We start from the raw sequence: 6,029 nt of genomic DNA on the forward strand, positions 1-6,029 counted from the left end.
TGGCAAAAAGATAAAAAAAAAAAAATCCACACAAGCACAGTCAGTGTTTTAGTGAATTATATCAACACTCACACTGTTAAGTGCACCAAGCTCAAGGTCTTTGGCTCTTCTTCCTATCACACATTAGATAACTTTTGATACAGGATTAAAGCATTATTAAGAACTTCTACAGGTGACATGGAACTTTATGGTTTTTAATGCTATTTTATCAGTTTTAGATTGTAAAATCATTTTTGGTTCCATTTCCTGGCCATACAGGAATAATAAACCCATTATTGAAGTGGCTTCTTCTGTGTGACAGGTGGAGGTGGGAGTGACTGCAAGGCAGCTGGAGGGATTGTTCTGGGGTGATGGGAATATTCTGTACCTTGATTGGGGTGATGGTTACAGGGCTGAACATGACTGCTGAATTCATCCAGTAGTACAATTAAGATCTGGCCATTTTATTGTATTTAAATTATACCTAAAACACCGCTGTAGAAAAATTATGTGAAAATTGACTAAAACCAATTGATTCAATTTATCTTGTTTGTTAAAGAATTGCATTTACTTTACTAGGAATTCTTTTGGGAAGTGAGGGAGGACACTTCCAGACTGAAAGCATATATTGCAAGTATAATTTTAGCTTTTAAATGCTGCACAAATAAACACATTTTCAGCTGAGCAAGTGGAATACAACTGAACTTGTCAGGGAATTAGTGGTTAGTAACCTAAAAATGAGAATAAAAAAGCTTTGGTGTAATAAATAGCCAAAGGGTAATTATTTCTGGATTTTGACAGCTTTGTCGTTATGTGTAAAGCACCCTACTTTATTATGAATTTTATCCTTTTAAATTAATTTATTTTTGTGGTACCTATGACATTTAGAAGTTCCCAGGCCAGGGATTGAACTTGTGCCACAGCAGTGACAATGCTGGATCCTTAACTACTAGTCCACCAGGAAACTTCCATTAATTATATTCTTGAAAAGCCCACATTTAGGCTTTTTACAACCTTTGTGTTTGTTTTTCTTTCATACATTTTGAACCTACTGAGAAACTTTTCATTTGAAAATGTTTGATGTCTGATCTCAAAATCAGGTCATACTTCTGTCATTTCTTTAGGATATACATCTAGGTAATAAGAACACTGCCCAGCAAGAATTCCTGCTGTGGCTCAGAAGTAACAAACCTGACTAGTATCCACGAGGATGCAGGTTCGATCCCTGGCCTTGCTCAGTGGGTTAAGGATCCGGCGTTGTCGTGAGCTATGGTGTAGGGTGAAGGTGTGGCTTGGATCATGCATTGCTGTGGTTGTGGTGTAGGCTGGCAGCTGCAGCTTCGATTCAATCCTGGGAACTTCCACATGCTGCAGGTGCAGCATTAAAGAAAGGAAAAAAAAAAAAAAAAGAGAGAACACTACCCAGCAGGTCATTCAAATCTATGATGTTTAGTCTGATTTTTCAAAGGGCATTTACAGTAAGGCAGTCCTGCTCAAACTTCTTAAAATGTGCAAACAAACCATCTGGGAATTTTGTTAAAATGTGGATTCTGACCCAGTAGTCCTGGGTGGGGCCTGAGACTCTGCATTAACAAGCCTCCAGATGATTCCCTGGGCTGCTCTTCCAGGGACCACACTTTGAGTAGCAAGGGCTCCAATTATGGATCCTGTGGTTAATTGGTTTCCTTCTGCCAGACTCAATCAGTTAGGTTTTTGGTACCTAGAGCTAAATAAAACAATAACAAGACAAACAACAAGAAATGCACAAGAGAGTCCATTCTCGCACATAAATGTAGTCCAGAAGTAGCCAGTCCAGAGGAAATGCATCAATTCCACAAAATTATTAGGGACTCAGCTCTTAACTCTTTGCTTAATTTCCTAGGGGTGGGTTCCATTCTTAACTCATGGTCCAAGTTGGCTGCTGGGACTCCTTGTTCCAGAAGGGAGAAGGTGTAAAGACCCAGGCTCTTGAGGGCATCCTTTCCCTGCTTCCCCCTCCTCCTACCCCCGCCACCCCCCTCTACCCACAAGTTCCATGTCCCACTACGTTATTGACCAGAACATAATCACAGGTCAAATTTAGCTGCAAGGGAGTTTGGGAAATAACATCTTTTGGTTGAATTTATTGCTGTCCAAATAAAATTGAGATTTTTTTTTTTTTCCTGAGGAGGAAGGGAGAGACAGTTTGTGGCCACCCATAAGCCATCTCTGCCACACAACATACATTTTTCCTTCCCGTGAATCTTAGTTATAATTCCTGGTTATCAGACCCTAAACAACTCTTCCCCCTCCTTTCTCTATTTGCTTCTGTCATAAATGGAGGCAGTTATGTTGTTCCTTCTTTCTTTGTTGGACAAGAAGTAGCTATTTTCTATTTTATTTTCATTGTAAATGGTTTCCTCTCTCATTGTGTATGTACGTGTGTGTGCACGCGCGTGTGCACGCATATGCATTTTTGAGGTGTGTTTTTTTCCCCAAATCCATAAGCACACAAGTTAGAAGTCAAACATTCTGATTTCAAAAAGGGACAAAATTCTGGGCTAAAAACTCTCATCTAAACTGTCTAGTGTGGGGCAGACATTATTCCTAACCTACTCTAGATTTCAAAATTCCAAGCAGAAGACCCTTTATTTTGGCTCCTAAATACACATGGGAGGCTAGATAGAGCACAATTTAAAAGCTGTAGTTCTTCATTTGAGTATGGATATTTATAATCCACATTCCCACTAAAAAGTGTTAAATTTATTATTTAAAAAAATTTTTTGGTCTTTTTTAGGGCCAAGCCCGCAGCATATGGAGGTTCCCATACTAGGAGTCAAATTGGAGCTGTAGCTGCCAGCTTATACCACAGCCACAGCAATGTGGAATCCTTAACCCACTGAGCAAGGCCAGGGATTGAACCTGCATCCACATGGATGCTAGTCAGCTTCATTTCTGCTGAGCCACGATGGGAACTCCAAGAGTATTAAATTTGGAATGAGTTAGCTTGTGATACAGGACAAGAAAATATTTGGTTATCAGATCCCGAAAAAACAGCAGAGCATTTGTGATCCAGAGGTCCTATCTATGGTATTTGAGCAGTGTTGGCTAAGAGTCTTTTCTAGGCAGATATCTGAGTTTTTATCCTCTGAGTCTCATCCAGAAGAAAGGACTGCCAGGTGCCCATTCTTTCACAGCGTGTTTGAAAGAAAAAGAATTCTACCAAAAGAGAAGTAGAAAAGGGAATATGTAGGATGCAGTATTAAGTTTGTTAGTTTGGGGTATACTTTTCACTGGTAAAGGATTTTGAGAATTTGGGATTGTGCGGGCACATCTGGTGCTGAATTTCTTTTTTTTTTAATTTTTGAAAAAAATTATAGTTGATTTACATTGTTGTGCCAATTTCTGCTGTACGGCAAAGTGATCCTGTCATAATATACATACATTCTTTTTCTCATATCATCCCCCATTATATTCCATGTCAAGACATTGGACAGAGTCCCCTGTGCTATACACTAGGACCTCATTGCTTATCCACTCTAAATGTAACAGTTTGCCTCTACTAACCCCAAACTCCTGGTCCAGCTCACTGGGTTTTAACTTAAATAGCATGTGAGACCAATCATTAAATAATTAAAAATGTAAATATGATTGTTGAGAGAGGGGAGGTTGTTGGCTGCCAGTGAAGTGGGTCAGTTTGGGGGCAGTGTTTTTTTAAAGCTTCTCGGGTGATTTCCCCATAAGGCTGTCAGTCCCAGGTTCTCTGCCCAGAATCCTGACAGCTGCCTCCCAGCCCTGGTGATTCCTTGGTGCGGAAAGCTCACCCTGTAGTTGGGCTCTTCCAAAGTTTGGTGGTTGACCTTGGGAACCAACTTACACAGTCTGGCAAATTGTGCATCTGTGAACATATCTCTGCTTATGCTGACACCTAGTTGATTACACTGTGTAAGAGATGGATTCACCCACATTTAGAACAAAAGAAGAAAGTAACAAGAACACATAAAGACATAGAATATAGTCCTACAAGCCGTTACCAAAATATATGCAGCTGTGTATTCTTGGAATTCATAATTTTTCAGATTTTGCAAAAACAGTATGATGCATACACTAAATATTTCATAACCTCCTTCTGGCCTCTGGTCACACCCTCCTCCCATAAATCCAGGTCAGGTTTTGTCACCAGAAGACAAGAAGAAATCAGGTCAAGGTTTTGCTTGTTGAATGAGTGACAGAAAGAACTTTGTGTTTTTCAGAGCTTTTTGGATGTCTGAATCTTTTTTTTTTTTTTTTTTTGTCTTTTTAGGGCTGTACCCATGGCATATGGAAGCTCCCAGGCCAGGGGTTGAATCGTAGCTGTAGCTGCCAGCCCAAGCCACAGCCACAGCAATGTGGGATCTGAGCCTACACCGAAGCTCATGGCAATGTCGGATCCTTAACCCACTGAGCGAGGCCAGGGATCGAACCTGCATCCATCCTCATGGGTACTCGTCAGACTGAAAGTCTGTTCAGACTTTGTATCCAAATGCTCTGTTTTATGATCAGCAGTGGAAGACAGTGTTTACAAGGCTCTTGCCTTTTTCCTTTTGAATTTTTTAAAACCTATTTTGGAAAGAACAGATCAAATGTTGGTGCCTTAGTGGCGGAGTAGCTAGAAATACATTCGGAGGGATCTTGGGCTGTGCAGTTTCTAGCGGGCAGTAAGCTTGCTCATCTGCTTGGTATTATCTAAGAATGTGTGCAATTGCCCCAGGAATTCATTTCTCCTCATTTATGAGCCTTCCACTGACAGCCAGATAGTTACTTCTCATATATCTCTAGTCTTCCGGACTCCTCAATTAGTAAGTTTCTTGTTTCTTTCAAAAAAGAAATCCAGAGTTTTCACCTTCCCAGGATATATTTATATGGTTTTGCCTCCCCAGAAAGCTCAGTGTCTCAGCACCTTGACCTTGAACTGTAAGCACTCAAAAGCTTGGTTCAGATCCAGCCTTTGCAAATGACCTTTGCAGTTTCCTTTGCTTTCTCTAATACAGTTTGGTTCCCCCAAACTTCATTCTTTTGGAAAATCTTATTACCATAAGGGCATCTTGACTATACAAAGGTACAATTAGAAATAACAAGATGGAAAGAGTCCTGAATTGGAACTGGAATTCTAGGGTTGCTTATGGCTGGTTGTGCTCTCTGGGAAGAGTCATTCAACTTTTCTGGTCCTCTGTTTTTTTTCATCTTAGAATGCAGCTAATGTTTATTTAGTTGGGTTATTATGAGGATTAAATGGAAAAATATAGGTAAAACATTAACAGAGTGCCTGGCTTAGGATAGATACCTCAGCAGACATTAGTTGACTCTGAATTGCACTTTTAACGATTTCATTTGTTGTCATAGCATTGGACTTAAAGACATTTTATTTCTGCTTTTTAGGGCTGCACCTGTGGCATAAGGCAGTTCCCAGGCTAGGGGTCTAATAGGAGCTATACGTGCTGGCCTGCACCACAGCCACAGCAATGCAGGATCCGAGCCTCATCTGTGACCTACACCATGGCTCATGGCAATGCCGGATCCTTAACCCACTGAGCGAAGCCAGGGATAGAACCCACAACTTCATGGTTCCCAGTCGTATTCATTTCTGCTGCACCACAACGGGAACTCCTTGAAGACATTTTAGTGATGGGAAGTGAGGCAGAGGAAATGTTTAGCAAGACTAGGAAATGCATTCAGGTCACCTGACTTTTGGACTGGATGTAATTTTTAGGCTGAGAAATTCAGGAGTGAGAGAGTTTGATGATTTGGAGACGTGGTCTTTATTTTTTTATTTTTTAATTTAATTTTTATTAGAGTATAGTTGATTTGCAGTGTTGTGTCAATTTCTGCTGTACAGCATAATGACCCAGTCATACATAAATATACATTCTTTTTCTCATACTATTTTCCATCATGTTCTATCCCAAGAGAGTGGATATGGCTCCCTAGGCTGTACAACAGAACCTTATTGCCCATCCATTCTAAATGTAATGGTTTGCAAGTAATTTGGGAAGTAGGGATGTTGACGCCTCGTGCCTCTGCGTCCTTAAAAG

This window comes from Phacochoerus africanus, chromosome 12 (assembly GCF_016906955.1).
Source record: "Phacochoerus africanus isolate WHEZ1 chromosome 12, ROS_Pafr_v1, whole genome shotgun sequence".
Lineage (NCBI taxonomy): Eukaryota > Metazoa > Chordata > Mammalia > Artiodactyla > Suidae > Phacochoerus > Phacochoerus africanus.